The sequence below is a fragment of the Canis aureus genome, chromosome 23, assembly GCF_053574225.1.
Source record: "Canis aureus isolate CA01 chromosome 23, VMU_Caureus_v.1.0, whole genome shotgun sequence".
Lineage (NCBI taxonomy): Eukaryota > Metazoa > Chordata > Mammalia > Carnivora > Canidae > Canis > Canis aureus.
Window position 1 is genome coordinate 39,885,836 of NC_135633.1, and position 20,909 is coordinate 39,906,744.

General features: G+C 37.8%; 1 long non-coding RNA gene across 1 annotated transcript in view; it reads right to left on the bottom strand.

The window, feature by feature from the left end:
* Nucleotides 1-1,469: 1,469 nt before the first annotated feature.
* Nucleotides 1,470-20,909, bottom strand: part of LOC144295032 (uncharacterized) — a 50,731-nt gene continuing 31,291 nt past the window's right edge. The window contains exon 2 of the long non-coding RNA XR_013362376.1: nt 1,470-3,617. This is a non-coding gene — a long non-coding RNA (uncharacterized LOC144295032). The remainder of the gene's footprint in view (nt 3,618-20,909) is intronic.

Sequence of the window (20,909 nt, forward strand, 5' to 3'; positions counted from 1 at the left end):
AACTAAGAAAAACAAGATTTGGGACACTGGGCTGACAGGCATTACTGAAAAGCCTGTAATTATGGGTCCCAGCAAGAGAAGTGACGGCCATCTTGGCTGAGAGGAGGAAACATCTATAGCAGATCCCTGGTACACACAAGCAGGGAGGCCAGTGGATACTCTTAACTTTTCATTCGTGCCTTTTCAGGTTCCACTGAAAAAGACAAATTATTTGCTCTAGTCTCAGCTCTACAATTCACTTGCAGTTTGACCTTGGGAAGTCCCTGGATCTCTCTCAGCCTCAGATTCTTGAACAGTAAAATGTGATGAATATTATCTGTCTTCCCTCACTGTAAAAACCAAATTGGATAAATGACTGAGCAATTATTTAGGAAATTAAGGAGATTACTATACAAAGGTGAGTTATGATTTCTCAGTACTCCTGTTGCCCACACTATAAAACCAAAGGAACTCTGCTATATGACTAAGTACTAATACTCTACTAAGGCCTTTATTATAAGGCTAAGAGAACTTTATTGCCCAGGCTATAAAACTAAAAAACCAAAAGAATTCAACCTCTTCTAAGAAAGTGTCACTGAACATTGCCGGCTAGAGTGATTCTCTAGCCCCTCTAAAAGTCTGTGACACATGCTACTGATGGATCATCGAGCCAGACCTGAGTTCAAATTGTGGTTTTCCCACTCACTATCTGTATAATCTTGGAGAAGTCACTTAGCCATGGGTCTTGGAGTTTTCATGTCTGTATCCAGTAGGTATCGCAAGCCCCATTCTTTTTTTATAGCTGAATCTTACCATTATCCCCTTTCATTTATGAAGGAACTCAGACTGGGAAGCTATGTTCCTGCTCCAAAGTCACACTACATAGAAATACTTGCATTGGAATTTAAACCTAGAACTGTCCAGGTCTGAGATATTCGCGCTTACTGTCAAGCAATCATGCATAATCAAAAGTTCAGAACACATAGTAGATATTTGGCAAGTGCAAGCATAGTATGCTGGTTAAGAGTGAGGGTCTCTCTGTGCCTCAATCTCTTCCCCTGTAAAATGGAGATAAAAATAGCGCAACTTTGTCAGGTTGTTCTGAGTACTGAGTTAATGCATATAAATGCTTAGAATAAGTACATAAAAAATATGATCATTGCTTGCGGAGCCTGGGTGGCTCAGTCCATTAAGCATCTGACTCTCCATTTCAGCATTTCAGCTCAGGTCTTGATCTCACAGTCCTGGGATCCAGCCTAGAGACCCGCCCCCAGCCCCACCCTTTGTGGAGCCCAGTGTGGGACTCCGCCCTCAGCAGAGTCTGAGGATTCTCTCCCTCTCCCTCCCTCTGTCTCCACTCGCTCAAATAAATAAGTAAATATTTTAAAAACTATATAATCATTGCTTAATAGCAATGATTTCTGAACTTTTTCTCACCAGTCTGTTCTATACATGCATCATTATCTAATTTATGAAGGAGCAAAACGTAGTCAGTAAAAAAGAAATAATTTGTTTTCTTTCTTTTATTCATCACATTGAGACAAACAGATTATGTTTAATTTTTAAAAATTATACATTCATGTAAGCACATTTTCAGGAAGTGTGGCAAATACAGAAAGTACAAAAAATAAATCATTCATAATTTCATTGGCTAATAATCACTGCCAACATTTTACTGCATTGTATTTTATTACTTATTTCTATGTTTATTCCTCTGAAGTGTATATACGCATAGATATGTAAATACAGTTAAAACAATACCATATAGGTATCTTGATTTCTTAAATCTAATTGTTTACATAATGGGGATTTCCTTTGTTTCAAGCATTATGAAATGTATTTTTTCCAAACAGTCATCTTCCATTGTCCCTTAAAAGTGTATTTAAGATAATGCTCAGGCAATTATTAGTTTTGAACCCAAATAGAGCTTTTTAGGTATAACATCACTACAGTTAATGAGTTTTTTCTATTTTTAACCCCATATGTATGAAGTGATATATCACAGGAAATGGCATGTTAAGGAAATATCATTTCCTTTTTCAAAAGATAATAAAACATCTGTGGGGCTTTTTTTCCAAACTGAAATAGGGAGTAATAAAAATAGTCTTCTTGAGCTATATAAATTATCCTTCATATATTTTGGGAGTTCATCCAAAATGCAAATTTCACAAAAAAATCAATGTGGTCTTTGAACACAATTTTTAGCATGTGCAAATTTGCTAAATCTAATTATACTTCGCACTTAGCACTTCTTATCTTAAGAGCATCAAAGCATTTCACACATCTTAATAAAGACTCAAAGTTTTTTTAATTAAAGATTTAATCCAGAGTGATATTCAACAAAGAAAAATCTATAAAAATATCCTTTATATGATGCTACATGTAATATATGGTAAGATTCAATTTATCGAGCACTAAAATAAATGCTCTATTTCAAGATGAATATTATAGCAAATGGAATCAAATAAACCCATTTATTCTCATTTTTACCTATGATAATTATATTAAAATAGATGCAAATAGTAACCTTTTTTTTTTTAAAGATTTACTTATTTATTTATTCATGAGAGTCACACAGAGAGAGGCAGAGACATAGGTAGAAGGAGAAGCAAGCTCTCGCCCAGTCCTGGGAACCCAATACAGGACTTGATCCCAGGACCCCGGCCGGGGTCATGCCCTAAGCCGAAGGCAGAAGCTCAACCACTGAGTTACCTGGGCGTCCCGCAAATAGTAACTTTTTATCAAATATAGTAAATTAGATAACTGAATAGTTTTTAAAATTTTACAAAATTCTCATGCTTTTCTATCTCTCATTTAAAATTAAAATTTGTGCAACCCCTAAGAAAGGTTTACTCCCCAAACCTAACTTCCTGAAAGATAGTGGAGGATAATTAATAGGGAGGCACCTCCCAGGGGAAGAGTCGGGACATGCAAAAAATAAAAGATGAAATGTTTTCAGAAAGTAAAATAAACGTCTAATTGAGGAATCTTCTCCATTTGTTAGGGAAGAGGGCAGGCACAAAGCCTGCCTGCCAGAATGTTCAACATTGCCAAGGACCACACACTGCAGTAGAATCCTACTCTTTTCTTTGAATGGAAGTTTTCATTGCAATTATCTTATCCCTGGTCCAGTACTACTTACTGGGTGAGCATGGAAGAGCAAAAAACTTGCTTTTTGCTTTATATGCTGCAAAATGATTCAAACTTAATGTAGAGGAAAAAAAGCATCACCTGAAGATCATAAATACCCGGATGGTAGTCTCTCTTGACATGAAATAACTGTCTTCTACTATGTGGCAGGAAGAGTTAAATAGGTATGTGATGCCCACAAAGGTGCAAGTAGCAGAAATTGGCCAGCCATTCACCGAAACCATTTCCTGTGTTTCCCTGAGATTATAGCTTGACTACTTCCCACTGAACTTTCAGTCAGATATAACTATGTGACCTATGTCTGGCCAGGGGAATGTCACAGATATGAGCAACAACTTTTAGACTTGACTCATAAAATTACCTATGCATAATCCTTCATGTTCTTTCTCTTTCCACAGCTTGATGGAAAAGAACACAGAGATCTTGCAAGCTGTATGTTGAAAATGAAGATGTCATAGGATCTAAGGAGCTCAGGCACTTCGACTTCTCTGTGGAATGAAGTAAAGGGATCAGATTTTCCTTCCTTCCTGAAACAATTCATAAACTGGACAAAATATTTAAAACAATGATTTACAAGGCAATGAATATCAGGCAGCGAAGGACAGTGATCCCCGAGAGACAGTCAACAAGGTAAGCTCTACAACTGTCTCAAAAGCTTCCAGGACGTGGTTGAGGGAGTGGGAACCCAGAGAGGACCCAGCACACCTGTCTGAACTGAGAAGTCAGAGATGGTAATCTGGGGACACGCAGGCAGCCAGAGTTTACAGGATAGAGTACTCGAAAGGAAACAGCAAGAGAGAACATAAGAGAAATGCAGAGGGTATCCCCTTTAGTGTTCAGCAAAATACTCATCAGCAAATGTGTGTGAGGAAACTACCTAAGGCTGGAAAAAGAATGTTCTAGAGGAAACAGTTCCTGGAGATCACACAGGGCTAGAAACATCTTATCAGCTAAGCTGGAAGACCTCATAGTTTATGAAATACTGGGGAAAGGTTTTAGAAGGGTCTTGTCTCAGTAGTGGGACAAAATTAGCCTAAGACTAAATGCTTCTCTAGTCCTGCCCAACAAATATTAAAAGCAAGTTCTAAAAGGATAAAACTGTTTCTAACTAACATAACGGTATCGCAGAACAAAGTTCAAGAATGTTTATAGGAATACAAAAACCAGCCGCCAACGAGGTAAAATCTACCTTGTCTGACATCCGATCAAAAATTGCTAGGCATGCAAAGAAGCAGGAAGATACTACCCATAATGAAGAAGAAAACCAATCAATCGAAAATCGACCCAGAACTAACACAGATAATAGAATGAACAGACAAAGGCATTAAAACAGTAATTGTACTAGCTATACTTCATATGTTCAGAAATTTATTAAATTAATAAAACCAGCTATAAGATAATATAATATATTATCTTAATATAATATATTATATATTAATTTATAATAATATAATTAATATAATTATTAATTATAATTAATAATATATACATATATATTTATTTTTTATTTATATATAAATAAAAATATATATTTTATATAAAATATATAAATGTAACACTGTATTAGTTTGTATACATTTGTATACATTTACATTTATAAATGTAACACATATATTTATAATATATAAATATATTTTTTATTTATATATATATATATCATACCATTCTGTTGTATACAAACTAATACAGTGTTACATTTCAATTGTATCTCAATAAAACTGGTGGAGAAGAGACTAAAAAGATCAGAGCTTTTAGGTGAAAGTTACAATGGTTGAAATGAAAACCACACTAGATGATATTAACCAAATGCAGGAGACTTATTAGTGAATTTGAGGCCATGGCAACAAAAACTAACCTACATAAACACACAGGGGTAAAAGAATTGAAAAAAAAATAGGTAAAACAGAGCAACTGCTTTGGAAATAGTTTAATAGCTTCTAAAAATGTTGAACATACACCAACCATACGATCCAGCTGCTCCTAGGTCTTTACCCCCGAGAAATGAAAGCATATGCCCATCAAAGACGTGTATGTGGATGTACATTTATATGTAATAGCTCAAAACTGGAAACAATCCAAATGTCCATCAACCACTGAACAGGGGAACTGTGTCATATATCCCTACAGTAGTACATTACCTAACCATAAGAATGAGTTAAGTATGGATACATGCAATAATGTGGATGAATGTCAAAATAATTATGCTGGGTGCAAAAGGCCAGAAAAATTAAGTGTACACATTGTATGATATATATATTTCCCTCACCCCCTTCAAAATACAAACTAATGCATAGTAACCAAAGGCAGAATAGTGGTTGCCTAGGGAGAGGATGAGGATAAGAATGGCTTGTTGGGAAGAATTACAAAGGAGCACAAGGAATCTTCTAGGGTGACAAATATGTTAATTTTCTTGACTCTGGTGATAGTTTTATAAATGTATACATATGTCAAACTTATCTAATTGTATACTTCAAATATATGCAGTTCATCACATGTCAATTATTCCTCCATAAATCTGTTAAGAACAATGTTAAAGATCTTAATCCCTAAAAGTATGGAAAGCAATGAAAAAATTTAGTCTTGATGTAAGTTATAAACAAACCTGTATTGTATTGAGCCATTTCTGCCTGTTTGTATGTTATATACTTACCACTATAGCTTTTTACTAGGGCTTGTCCCAAGATATTAACCTGGTCCCATGATATTAACTTGTAGTAACTAAGACTGTATGCTTTCTAATTCATGTCCAGTTGGACATAGAGTCTTTTTTAGTAGCTTCCATAGGAGAAAGAGCTTTTATTTTCAAAAGCCTCCATGTATGTATCCTCGTATCTTATTAGTCTAAATTGATTTATGCTACAATGTCAGCACCACCATAGATAATTACATAGGCGATGCCTTGAACAAGGGCATCCAACCAAGGGGGAAAAAATGAGGACTCAAACCCAGCATGCGCTCTGCTTACTAAACTTGTACAAATCTGATGCTGGACTGCATTCACCTGCAAGAAAGGTACATCTTTCTCTAATTGCACAGAGTTGACATACAACCTTATGTAGGTCTGGATCCTAGTGGTCAGGCAGATAGACTCTAGTAGGAAAAGGAAAGGAACAGAATGGTAGCTAAGGGTGAAGTGAACCAGAAAATGACCACTACAATGCTCGTGGTGTTACGATTGTTGGTATGGCTATCATGCATTTACTATATTCCTATGTCTTTTCTGATATTCTAGATAAAAGCAATCTCACTTATCTGAAATCTTATACAGTTTTATCTTATAAAAAATCTCTTACAGGGGCACCTGGGTGGCTCAGTGGTGAGCATCTGCCTTTGGATCAGGTCACAATCCCAGGGTCCTGGGATGGAGTCCCACATCAGGCTCCCCTGCAGGGAGCCTACTTCTCCCTCTGCCCATATCTCTGCCTCTCTCTCTCTGTGTCTCTCATGAATAAATAAATAAAATCTTTGAAAACATAAAAAATAAAATAAAATAAATAAATAAATAAATAAATAAATAAATAAATAAATCTCTTAAAGAGGCATCTGGGTGGCTCAGTTGATTGAGCATCCAATTGATTTCGGCTCAGGTGGTGAAATGGAGCCCCACATCCAGCCCTGCTGCACTTAAGACTCACTTAAGATTCTCTCTGCCCCTTCCTTTGTCCCTCCCCCTGCTCACACTCTCACACCCTCTAAGTAAATTTTTTAAAAATATTTTTAAAAATCTCTTACAGTGATTGTAACTTTCTACCTTTAATTATAATTAATTGCATGCATTTAATAAGTTAGGAATACAACCACAGAGACAGCCTAGGATTGGAAGACTGTGAATCAAAATTCCTGTAGGGGGAATCCCTGGGTGGTGCAGCGGTTTGGCGCCTGCCTTTGGCCCAGGGTGCGATCCTGGAGACCCGGGATCAAATCCCACGTCGGGCTCCCGGTGCATGGAGCCTGCTTCTCCCTCTGCCTGTGTCTCTGCCTCTCTCTCTCTCTCTCTCTCTCTGATTATCATGAATAAATAAGTAAATAAATAAAATCTTAAAACAAACAAACAAAATTCCTGTAGGACTTAATGGAGACAGAAATTTTTTGGTCAAGGGACACCTGGGTGGCTCAGTGGTTAAGTGTCTGCCTTTGGCTCAGGGCGTGATCCCGGAGTCCTGGGATCGAGTTCCACATCAGGCTTCCTGCATTGAGCCTGCTTCTCCCTCTGCCTATGTCTCTGCCTTTTTTTCTCTCTCTCTCTCTGCCTCTCATGAAAAAATAAGTAAAATCTTTAAAAAAGTTTTTTTTGGTCAACAAAGGAAAAGCTGGTCTAATTACAAAGAGTTCCACCAATACCTCTATTTTGAGTGGAAAGTACTTAGGTGCCAAATGTAACTATGCCACCTCCCATTTTCTCAAGACAAGAAATGACAGGAATTCTTGAGCATATAGTGTGTTATATCCAACAATGACCAAGAGTGCAAAATGTTTTGATGGATGCAGTACCCAAGAAGGAAAGTTTCCTAGACACTTTCAAGATGTAGCAGTGAATCTGGGAGATCAAACATAGGAGTAAATGAATCATCTAGAGAACCAAATTAAACATCAATTCTGCCACTAATTCCAGTGCCAGGTTTACTTTTGGATTTCTACCAGTTTGGTGCTATGTGATGGCTGAAAGTTGTCAAAACATCATGTTAGTAAGTCATGGTGAACTCATACCGAGCTGGTAGCAGAACAGTCAGTGCAGGTTGCAAGCACATATGCTGGGCGGGTCACTTGTTTGCTCCTACCAATTTTACAAGTTCACTGGCAGTATATACAGCAGTAAATACAAAGTGAAGGAATTTTTATTAAATGATCCTTTAAATTTTTCAATGTTGAATTTTATAATGCACCACTAATCAAATTAGCCTGCCAAAATAATGTTTCGGTAGTGACAAAAATGTTTCTACTAAAAATGACATTAAAATGATAGTGATAGTGAAAAATAACCAAAGAATAGTCTGGGCATCTCAAAAGAACAAATCAAAGTACACAAAATGTAAAATACAGAATAAGCCAATGCTTATTTGTACTATTAAATTCTAAACTGGTATTGAAAAAAATAAAAAAATAAAAAATAAACTGGTATTGAAATTTCAGTGATATATTATAATTTATATACTATGCTAGGTGCTGTGGATGTACAAATGAAAATGATATGATTTATCCCCATGAATAATCACTGTGAGATAGACATAGAAACTATAAAACAGTATGGTAAAAACAGTATGGTAAAAATAAGACAATTATTATAATTTATATATTTATTTTTATATAAAATATGTATTATATATTAAAAAATATATATATATCCAGAAATTGTTTAGATGATGGAATAAGTCACTCAGAATGGTAGCAATAGAGGGAGGAGGGTCAGGGAAACAGGTACAGAGGAGATGTTGGGATTCAGTTTTAAATAAATGGTACAGAGTATGAAGACCATTCTAGGCGGAGGCAGAGTACATGCCCTGGAAACACAAGGGTCAAATTTTTTAAAAGATCTAACTGTATGGAGTGGTGAATTCTGTGACAAAATAAACTACCCAGAAAAGTAATATGCTATGTTTACTCAGACTGAATAGTATATTTGAATTTACCTAGTTGAACATACTATACTTATTTAACTAATTTCTTCCTAAAGCCAAAGAAGATAAAATTATATTTTACAATGTTTGGGGCAGCCCCAGTGGCTTAGTGGTTTAGTGCTGCCTTCAGCCCAGTGTGTGATCCTGGAGTCCCAGGATCGAGTCCCATGTCGGGCTCCCTGCATGGAGCCTGCTTCTCTCTCTCTCTCTCTCTAACAAATAAATAAAATCTTAAAAAAATAAAATGTTTGCATATGGGCTACAAACATTAAGATCTTACACTTCATCTAGCATATTAGTTAGGGTACTCCAGGGAACCAGTAGGAGATAATCAGTTGGACAGACAGATAGAAAGATAGATACACAGGTATTATAGGAATAGGCCACATGATTATGGAGGCTGAGAAGCCCCACAGTCCATTGTCTGCAAGCTGGAGACCCAGGAAAGCTGATTGTAGAATTCAATCTGAGTCTGAAAGCATGAGAACCAGGGAAGCTGATGGTATAAAACACTATTAGTGATTGGATCTAAGCTAACTTTTCAATCATTGAATCATTGAGTGCCCTCGAAATTACTTGGTAAAGCTTTAAACTGACTGCGCTAAAGCTGGGATGACTATTTTAATAGACACCTGGTAAGGAAAAATAGTCTTACTAAAAAGGAATACCTGAGAAATACAGGGTTTTATTCATCATGACAGTCAGTGATATTCTTTCAGCTCTAAAAACTGGAACTGTGAGCTTGAAAATTTGCAAATGTAAGAACTTGTAAGTGATCATCAAAAGAGATCGTGGCTGAAGAAGTGGAGCATGGCTCATTCAGCTTCTTCCAGGAGTTCTTGCCCTCGCTGGGCCTGGCTTCCTACCCTTCTGTGATTTGCGTGTTGCCCTAATGGCTTCCCCACAGAAAGACCCACTCTGTTTGTCTTAGTTCCAATTCTCACTCTTCTCTCTACCCAACTTCACAGCCCCGCTGTGCCATCTGCCTTGAAGCCCTTCAGAACTAATTCCATTGTGTCTTTATTCCTGTTCCAATCAGTCACCTCCCAAAGTTCAGGACTCTTGGATCATTCACTGTCTCCTGCTTGTGGCTCTGAATCCCCTACTGTCATTTCGATTCTTATCTAGGTTCAGCATTTGAAATCATTCCACTGTGTCCTCAGGAACTCATCCATTATGTCATCCACAAAGTCCTCTACTTCAAAACAGTGTCTCTCAACAGTCTCTCCACCTTCTGGAAACTGACTTTTGCTAAGGATCCTGTCTTCCCTGTGGCTGTCTAACATGCCAACGTAGTCATAAGACATTAATATATGGTTAGTAGTTGGAAGAAAAGATTGGTCCACAGGAAGACTTCCAGGATGGTTTCCTTCAACCTCCAGGTAAATGAGCTTCGGTGACCCTAGAATTATCATAGGAGACACTATTTAACTTTCTTATGTATTTTATGCTGCAACTGTAACAGAACAGAACTACAGAGAATCTTTGAGTTATAACCTCATTTCACATTTTTATGTGACTAGGAGTCTAGGTTTGTACTTACTTCCAGGGGTCTGAATGCTGGCCCTTCAGTCTCCTGCTTGTGTGATTCTATGTAAGATTCCTAACCCTTTGCAGCCCGAATTGTCTTATTTTTACAATGTAAAATTTACATGAAAATAGCTGAATAAAAACTGAATGCTCAAAAATGACATTTGTTCTCTTTTGGATTTATATGTCTGAGAAGCCTTTGTTTAGGAGAAGACTGTCTATGACTTTACTTTGGATGTAATATCTCTATAGTGCTTACAAAAATAAATAATATAAAAGGAAATATCCTACTTTTGTTGTTCCACATTATAATAAAAAAAAAACCTTTGTATTTGTATATCCAAAGCCTATTCATACATATTAGTTTCACAACTCTGCAAATATCAACTCATGTTTCCAGATAGAGACTGAATTTCAAAGAAATCCTTTTATATTGCTCCTCAATGAAAATGATCTATTTCAATAAACTGGTGACTGTATCTCTAAATACAAGAAGTTCCCAAAAGCAAGAGAAGATTCATAAAATTAGGATAAACTTAACATAATGAAAGGTAGTCTACCTTCCAAAAATTAATAAAGAAAAGGATCTCTACTTTCAAATGTAGTAGGCTGGGTCACACTTACACTCCCACTGGACTCAAAAAAACTAAGCCTAGAAAAAGTCAGATAAATTACAGAAATCCAATTTTGAAGACATCAAGATGCTGTGGGAACAAGGATTAGATTAAAATTTCTGAAAAGCTTATGTCCTGGGTGAGTGAGCTAATGATCTTCAGTCATTGTTCCCCACGAAGGGCTTTGCTCATTCTGACCCCAGGCTGAGAACTAGGAGTGGCCCAGGCCTAGGACCTCTCCTGGGGAAAGAGAAAAGAGAAATTAAAAGTTGGTCACAACCATATTGGGCTGGTATAAAACGAGTTGGAGATTTGAAGGACCTCAAAGGCTTCAATGATTCTGCTCCCAATTTCCAGTGTGTTGTGGGGGATGGATTTCCACGCCACCATCAATTCTTTATAAAGCCCTAGCTGGGTGGCCTACAATTCAACTCAATTCTGATACTATCTACTGGGGGATAGCATCAGATTCCACAGGGTAAGGGTTCAGTTCTACAAGACTCTTCATCCTGCTGGTTGAAGGCCCCAGTTGTTACCTATGGCTGTGACCAACTGGCTATATAGAGCCTAGAGGTTTCTACCACTCCCTCCATGGATTCAATTAATTTGCTAGAATGGCTCACAGAACTTGGAGAAACATTTTACTTATCAGACCATTGGTTTACTATAAAAGGATGTAACTCAAGAACAGCCAGATAGAACAGATGCACAGGAAAGATACGAGGAAAAGACCTGGCTTCCATGCCCCCTCCAAGCACACCACTCCCTCCACATCTCCATGTGTCTACCAAGGGAACCTCTCCAAACCCCATCCCTTTGGGGTTTTTTTTATGGAGGCTATTTTACATAGGTATGATTAAATCTTTGGCCATTGGTGGTGACTGAATTCAATCTCCAACCCTCCTCCCATCACCAGGAGATTGGGATAGGACTGGACGTTTCAACCCTCAAATCAGAGAACCAGCCCCTCTCTTCCACCCTCATCTTTGGGTGCTTCCTAAGTTGTTTTATTAACATAACAGAATACTTTTATATCTCTGGGCATTTAGGAAAGTCTAAGGATTTTAGGAGTTCTGTGCCTGAAACTGGGCCAAAGACTCAGTACATATATCTTATTATAAATCACAATATCACAAAGTCCTCATAAAATATTTCTTAAATTCTGGGGCACACAGAGACTGAAAGTTAAGCAAAAGATTCTATGAGGGGATGGTAAAACTCCCTTAGTCTCAGGGTGATGAAAATACAAAGACCAGTGGGAGGAAGTTGGATGTAACCACACAGCCAACCTCTCTCTAGAGACATTTTACCAGATTTTGAAGTTGCATGACATAGGAGGCTCAAAAGTTATGTGGAAACCTCTGAAGAACATAGTCGGATCCCCCACGGTTTTTTAATACCAAAGAGACAAAGGTTTGCCAATCTCTCAGTTTAAACCCCAGGATTTAGGATTGTTACGCTTTCTTGGTGAATTGTCCTCTTTGTTGTCATGTGATGGGACTCTTTTCTCTATGGTAATATTTCACCTTCTAAAGTCTACTTTGACATGACTATAGTAACACAAGTTCTTTTGATTAGTTTTAGGTACAAATGTACACATCTCCTTCTCCCACAGCAGTTTCTCTCATATTTTAATAATCTGGTATGGTACCTTCAATTTATTGAGTGATCAGAAAGGCTTCACATTGCATGCCGAATATCCAGCATGGTTATGTTTGCGGGCCACACCATGAAAGGCATGAAGTCGGGTGTGACTCTCACATCCCTTCCACATAATGCTTTCAACATGCACTTTGCAGAGACACATATGAGCAATGAGCTTCCCACACTCAGCAATCTCTTGAGCACACTTAAGATGATGCCCAGAAATTCTCAGCGTGCGAAGTTCTAATTCTTTCTGTTTCTCTCCCAGTCAGAATGCAAAAGAGTGTGACATGACATTTAGTCGATCCATTCTAATTTATTTTTTAAAGTAAATCACAGCTTGGAAGTTTTACTTAATATTAACCTAAAAAGCATGCTAAATTGGTCATTTTCTCAGTACTAGTTGAGGGCAAACCTAAAGCTGAAATCAAACAATGTATGTCAATACCCACTCCCCCAAAATTCCACAAGGATGCTAAACTGCAAGGCAGATTCTTCACAGAATCTGTGGCCTAAAGAGACACCTCCTGAGTTGAGGTTAAAGGATGACAGAAATTTGAGAGGAAAGCAGTTGAAGATGTAATGATACTTTCTCCCCACTACTTGCTCTCAGACAAAAAGTAAAGGCCTATTGAGAAAGGGCGCAAGAAGACCACGTAGACAATTTGATAGACGTCCCTTGGAGTTTTGGAACTAATGCCTGAGAACTCTGAACCTGGTAGGCTGTGACTACTGTCATAGTGCCAGAGAGAAAAGTGGTATCCACGGTGGGGAGCAGCTGAGTTTCCAGTGATGATAGGGAAAGATATATACATCAAAGACCCAACAAGGATTGAATAGTAGGGAGCCAGCATGGAGAAACAGACTTGAAATAGACTGCCCAAGAGTCAGCCTCATTATAAATGTGTTTATTAGATTCATAAAGAAAAGGGTAGAAGTCATGAGTGGACAGCCAACAGGAAGACATTGCCAACATCAAGGGTGTGAAAATCAGATGTTTCCAACTGAGAAATCTCCAAGGAAGCCACAAATGTGCCTCATGATGTGGGGAGGAACCACTGACCATCTAGCATGCCCAGACCAGAGATCACTAGCTCCAGGTCACAAGCATGCAATTAAAGCATGGCATTTCCTGAATCTGATCTCTTTGTTCTTTCCCTACACCAATCCCAGAGAATTCAAGAATCTCATCTGGTGAAAAGAAGCTTGTCATGGGTTCCTACCCCAGAACAGGCTTATCCTAACATGATGTTCATGCAAGTTGAAGAAAAGGAAAATTTCAGTTTCAAAGGGATTTCATAGTCTTCTTTTTTCAGGTTGGACATTTCAATGACTAGACTGAGATTTTTCTTGGACTTGAAGTGATGTTTCATTATCTGGGAGTGACTGGAATTGTCTTAATATATGATCTATTTTTCACAGGTAGCAAAGGAAGAAACGGCTTCATGGTTGTTACATGAATTGGTATTGGTGGTAAGGAGACAGTTGTTTCTTCAGCCTCCTACCACAGACTAACTAGATGCAGATCAATTCCATTTTCTCTTCCAGGGAAACACAAGAAAAGTAATTTCCCAGCTTTCACTGTTGTTGGGTTAAGGTCGTGTGACTGGAATCTGGGCAGTAGCTGCCCAGTAAAAAGTGACTGGGGATGTACTACTATATAGGTCTGGCTACTAACCATCCCAATGATTCTTATCCTAATTTTCTCTAACCTTATGCCTAGAAGGGTGAGGTCTGGGACCACGGATGATGCAAATCATGCTGCATGATGAAAATCAGTATCCCCAAGTCACTGCTTGGAAGCCAGTAATACCCAAAAATCCCCAGCAAATCATCTGACACCTGCAGACTGTAACATAAGCAAAAAATAAACCTCTGTTATTTTTATCTACTGCGATTTGTTTTCCTCAGCAGCTAGAGATAATTATCCCGGCGAACACACAGCCTAGCTCTCTTTCTACAATATTAGCAATTATATGCATCATACTCACAACCGATTGTGATTAATCAGTGAATGGTAATACTAAGTAGAGAGTGATTTCCTTGGAGAACCAAAGGTCTCTTCCTAAAGCCAGATGAGAACACAGAATCACAGAACTCTGTCCTTTAGTGGACAGCCACCAGCACTGCACCGCAAGGCTGCTGTATGGAGAGAAGAGTAGGGTATGTCTATGTGAGGTCCATAGGAAAGGCTGAGGTCTGTTGGGAATTAAACCCTATCCACATTTATTTATTTTTTTTAAAGATTTTATTTATTTATTCATGAGAGACACAGAGAAAGAGAGAGAGAGAGAGAGAGGCAGAGACACAGGCAGGGGGAGAAGTAGGCTCCATGCAGGGAGCCCAATATGGGACTCGATCCCAGGTCTCCAGGATCATGCCTTGAAGGCGGCACTAAACCGCTGAGCCACCCAGGCTGCCCAAACCCTATCCAAATTTCAAACAAGATCAACTCCTGGTTTCTCAGTGGGAAGATGAAATTATGACTTTTGGTTGCATTAGTCAGAGAAAAATTTGGTTAAGCATAAATTTGAGCTTGGCCTGGAGAGGTAGATGGGATACAATCAGACAGAAAAGAACAGAGAGGGTGTCTGTGGAAGGAAGCACAGCACAAAAAGGATGCAGGGTCTCTGGGTGGCTCAGTCGGTTAAGCATCTGACTCTTGATTTCAGCTCAGGTCATGATCTCAGGGTCGTGGGATGAAGCCCTGCATTGGGCTCTGTGTTCAGCAGGGAGTTTGCTTGAGATTCTTTCTCCTCCCCCCTACCCCTCCCCATGCTGTCTCTCTCTCCCTATAAATAAATAAATAAAATATTTTTTAAAAGACTGAAAATAAATAAATAAATAAATAAATAAATAAATAAATAAATAAATGACTGAAAAGATGAAAAGAGACAGAGGAGAATTTTAAATAATGGGTTGATAACATAGCATAACTATTAGATGATTCCCAGGAATGATATATTGAGAGCTTACAATGTGCCAGTTACTGTACTAGGCTTTGTATTTCTTTTTTTTTTTTTTTAAGATTTATTTATTTATTCATGAGAGACACAGAAAGAGAGAGAGAGAGAGAGAGGCAGAGACACAGGCAGAGGGAGAAGCAGGCTCCCTGCAGGGAGCCTGACGTGAGACTCGATCCCAGGAGTCCAGAATCACGCCCTGGGCTGAAGGCAGGCGCTAAGCCGCTGAGCCACCCAGGGATCCCCCTATGCTTTGTATTTCATTTAATTCTTACAATCCAGTGAGATATGTATTTTATAGACCCATTTTATAGATGAGAACAAAGAGGCATAGGAAAATAACTTGACCTCAGATTAAGACTTCTCAAGGAGTCTGACTCTAGTAAATGTTCTTAACCACTATGTTGTATTTTAATAAGACAATGAAGATTGGAGGCAGTGAGGAGAAGCAGAAAGACCTCTAATTTCGGAATAAACTTGACTTGAATCCCCTCTCTGTCATATGAAATCTCGGGCACGTGAAACTTTCTGAGTCTAAATATTTTTTTGAAAGATGAAAATAATACCACCTACCTACATTTATTCATTCATTCATTTATTTTTAGTTAAAGAGATCTCCAGTGTAAGCGGTAACTTGCACATGTACATAGGGCACAGTTAGGTGGCTGAGTACACAGTAGCTCCTATGATAGTGAAACACTGTATGCGGTGGGGAGAAGATTTGGTATTTAAATTTTAGGTATTTTCATTTTGCAATTAGATGATAGAGATTGGCCTGCCTAGAAAATGCCCACGAGATAGTTGGCATTCAAGTGGCACCGCCTGATGACATTTACAGACACAGGACTGGAGCTTGGGGTACATGTGAGCTTTGAAACAATAGCCACATGGATAATGTGCTAATTGAGTTCTTAACAGTGAATGAGATTTGTGAGAAAGAAGTGTAAAGTGGGAACTGTAGCTGTTAGGTTGTGGGAGATGAAATGAATCCAGGAAGGAATGACTAGAGAAATAGTAACGGTTTTGTTTTTTTTTTAGATTTTTACTTATTTATTCATGAGAGACACAGAGAGAAAGAGAGAGAGAGAGAGAGGAAGGGGAAGAAGCAGGTTCCATGCAGGGAGCCCCATGTGGGATTCGATCCTGGGTCTCCAGGATCATGCCCTGGGCCGAAGTTGGCGCTAAACCGCTGAGCCACCAGGGCTGCCCAGTAACTGTTTTGTTAAGCTTAACTAAGAAAGAGCTTGCATGTTTTAAAGGTAATGGGGCTGACTAACAGAATTCTCTCTTACTTGGAATATCTAAATGTCACAGATAAAAAGATTGCTGAAGATGAAGTATTTGTCACAATCCACAATGTGTATTCACATATGGATAGCATTTTTAATTGCATTTTTTTAATTTAAAAAAATGCCTATTTCCCTAAAAATAATTAATGAATTAGTAGTGTTATTATTCTTATATGTTATCATACATGCATCTTAAACTGCTTCTTCTATTTCTACTGGAATATCTTTTTCAAAATAAGAAAAAGAAAAATATTTCTTTCCCACGGAGAGTTTAAGACCTAATCTTTTCAATTCCTAATCTCTACTTCACTTTTTTCAAAGGAATCTTTCTGTTCTTTATCCAACAACCAAACATTTGTGGAGCACCTACCACATGCAGTGCGTTGCACTAGGCTCCCTAGGGCTTACAAAAAATAAATTTTAAAATAGTCAACTGTCTTTAAGGACTGTATATTTCAGAGAGAAAAAAAGATATTTACAGGGAAATGATGTGTAAAAACCACCACAAAACACGGCTTAATGTTCATGCCATGGGGGAAAAAATCTTCCAGAGCTAAGCAGTGCAGAGATACAGGATCAGGGTAAGTAGAAATGAGATATGAGGAAAGAGAATACTTCCTGAAAATTTGAGTAAATATAAAGAATTAAATTTCTAGATTCTATTTTTCTGGCTTATACAAAGCTAATATACAATTTTGATGTGTTGCATTAACAAATATCAAACAACTTACATATTTCCTCTTCCTTTTGACTTGAAACATTTTTTATTTAGCTATTGAGCACTCTTATAGAAAAAATTTAAGACAACTGGCAATTTTCCATAATCCTCTTCCTGTTTAGAATATACCTACTCAGGTGTAATTCTAAAGTTCACGCAAATATGAAAAGGAAATTATCTTTGATCTGCCCAATCTGCCACCTACTCAGAAGGCAGAAAAAGAGTCCTTTTCTGCAACTCTATCGACCACCTGAATCTAACCCAATCAAGATGGAAGAACTAATTTAGTTCCTAGTAGTATATTTATGGTGCTTTCAGGATTGCTATCTATTAAATAAATTAAGATTTCATCAAAAGTCATCAAATGACTTATACACTGCAAAGACAAAACAATCCTCAGAGTTTTAGAGCAAAACATCCTTCTCTTTGAAAAGTGTCATGGGTTTTTAAGAGTTTATTAGGATGGGAATATAGTAGAGGGAAAAATAGCCTGCCACCTAGAATTTGCTAAATCCTACCTGAAATTTCAAAGGTATCAAATTGCCACCATAAGTGTCACTTAAGAGAAAAGGTTAAAGAAATTTATCTCTACCATGTTTTGCATTATCATTCCTACAAAATTTCATAATATGTATTATGAACAAGAAACAATCATTTGTTAGAAAAGAGATGCAGGCTCTACATCATTGGAGGAAAAAGTAGCCTCCTCTTGAAGCTCAGTCATATTTAAACAATAATAATAGAACTTGTGATGCATCAGATACTGAGCTGAATGGTTTATCACCAAATTCAAGCTTGTAGGCATCATGGTGTAATGAAAAGAGCTAATGTTTCAGAGTCAGGTAAGTTTGAGCTCAAAACTGACCCTTAACCATCTGAGCACCTTGAATAAGTTGCATATGCTTTTTGAATCTCATTTCCTTATCTTTAAGAAAGAGACAATAATATCTAACAGATATTACACTATGTAAAACTTCTATAGCACTTGGTACGTAATAGGTGCTCAATAAATTCACAGGCCTCACAGTTCACACAGAAAATTTGTCCACACTTGAAGAGCATTGTCCTGGTGTTTCTTGCCTCATGGTCTTAGTATTTCACCAATAAATCCAATTAGACAGAGGAGCAACTATAGATGATTCTTAGTAACAAAAAGCCAGATTTGGGCACACATTAATGCTGAGTCAAAAGGCTGAAACAACTCTTAAGACAATGTCTTCATTAGAGCAGAAAAATCAAGTCAGGTGACCTATACTTTGTCTTCAGATCCTGATGATCACTTTATACACAGAAATTAATTTATTCCAACAACCCTGTCCATCTTCCTGACCTTTCCCTCATTTGTAGTTTGAAGGTCACTATTAACATTATCTTCTTTATCTCCTCTGATGTCCCAGACATTCACAAGACGTACCACAATGTTTCCTGCCAGACGTGATCAAAGCTTTGAGGTCAATGACACTTTTCATGGAAGTTTGTCAACAGCTGTTCTATGATGAGCAGCTAATAGGTTGTCTTCTTCTTACTGGGGCTCCTGTACAATTAGTGCTAATGGGTTATAGGGTATCTCTGAATATTTGTGCTTTTGATCTGGATTCTGACTGAATGTTTTCAATCTTTCAATCAAATTTTATAGTGTTCTGTGTAGATAGAGACCTTGCACATCATTCATTAGCTATGTAGTTTTTAAATTTTTTCTACTTACTTTTTGCTGATATATAAAAAGGCAAATTGATACTTGTATGCTGAATTTATTATATTCACTTGCTAATTCTCAGAGTTTATCTGGAGACTCTTTGGGATTTTCCACATCTATAAGCATGTTATCCACAAATAATGGCATTTCTTCCGTTCCAAAACTCAGGCCATTTTCTTCTAACTAGGAGCCCCAGTACAATTTACATAGAAAAGATGTAGGTGGGCATCTTACTTTCATTCCCTATCTCATGGTGCAAATTTCAAAGATTTTACCATTAATCAGTGGAGGGTTTGCAGATGTTCTTCATGAGGCTAAAGTAGTTTTTTTCTAGTATGCTAGAATTTTATCATGTGACTTCAGGTTAAGTGGTATCAAATGTTTTCTGCAATGACTGACATAATCATATAATTTTCTGCTTAATTTTCTCATATTGATTTTGAATATTGAAACAATCTGATATAAACCCACTCTGATCTCACTTGATTCTGTTATCAGCCAGTATAATTTGGGATTTTGGCATATGTTTGTGACAGATATTAACCTGTAATATTTCTTTCTTAATATGTCTTTATCAGGTTTTGTTATCAAGATTATACTGGCCTAATAAAATCTGAAGTGTTCCCTCTTTTTCTATTCTGAATTTAGATATGATTGGTGCTATCTTTTTCCTTCAATGTTTGGAATAATTTACCAATAAAGTCATCTGTGCTTGGAGTTTACTTTGTGGGAAGGTTTTTATTTTCTGTCATGTTTCTTTAGTAGATAAAGAACTAGACAATTTTTATAACACATCTTGTGTCTATTTTTAATAAGTTGCATTTTAAAGTAATTTGCTCCTTTTATCAAAATTGTCATTTGATGGCAAATGTTTTTCATTATCTCTATTTTAATTTATTTTTTTTAAGATTTATGTATTTATTCATGAGACACACAGACTGAAAGAGAGAGGCAGAGACACAGGCAGAGGGAGAAGCAGGCTCCTCGCAGGGAGCCTGATGTGGGACTCGACCCCAGATCCTGGGTTCACGACCCGAGCCGAAGGCAGGCACCCAAACACTGAGCCACCCAGGCATCCCTCTATTTTAATGTCTTTAGACTCTCATAAGAATGCCCTCATTTTCATTCCTGATATTATTTGTGCACACACTTACTTTTTTTTTTTTAAATTTTTTTTTAATTTTTATTTATTTATGATAGTCACACAGAGAGAAAGAGAGAGAGGCAGAGACACAGGCAGAGGGAGAAGCAGGCTCCATGCACCGGGAGCCCGACGTGGGATTCGATCCCGGGTCTCCAGGATCACGCCCTGGGCCAAAGGCAGGCGCCAAACCGCTGCGCCACCCAGGGATCCCCCACACTTACTTTTTTAAAAAATTTTATTTATTTATTCATGAGAGACACAGAGAGAGGCAGAAACACAGGCAGAGGGAGAAGCCGGCTCCCTGCGGGGAGCCTGATGCAGGACTGGATCCCAGGACCCCCGGATCACGCCCTGAGCCAAAAGCAGCTGTTCAACCACTGAGTCACCCAGGTGCCCCCCACATTTACTCTTCATAACAACCCTATGGAGTCGCTATTAGAATTTTCTCAGTCTCCAGAGGAGGAGATGAACCTCAAGGAGCTAAGAAGCTGCCCACACTCACTTCTCCAGGAAGCACAGAGCCAGGACTCAAAGCAAGGACTGTCACCTCAAAAGTACCTCAAAGCA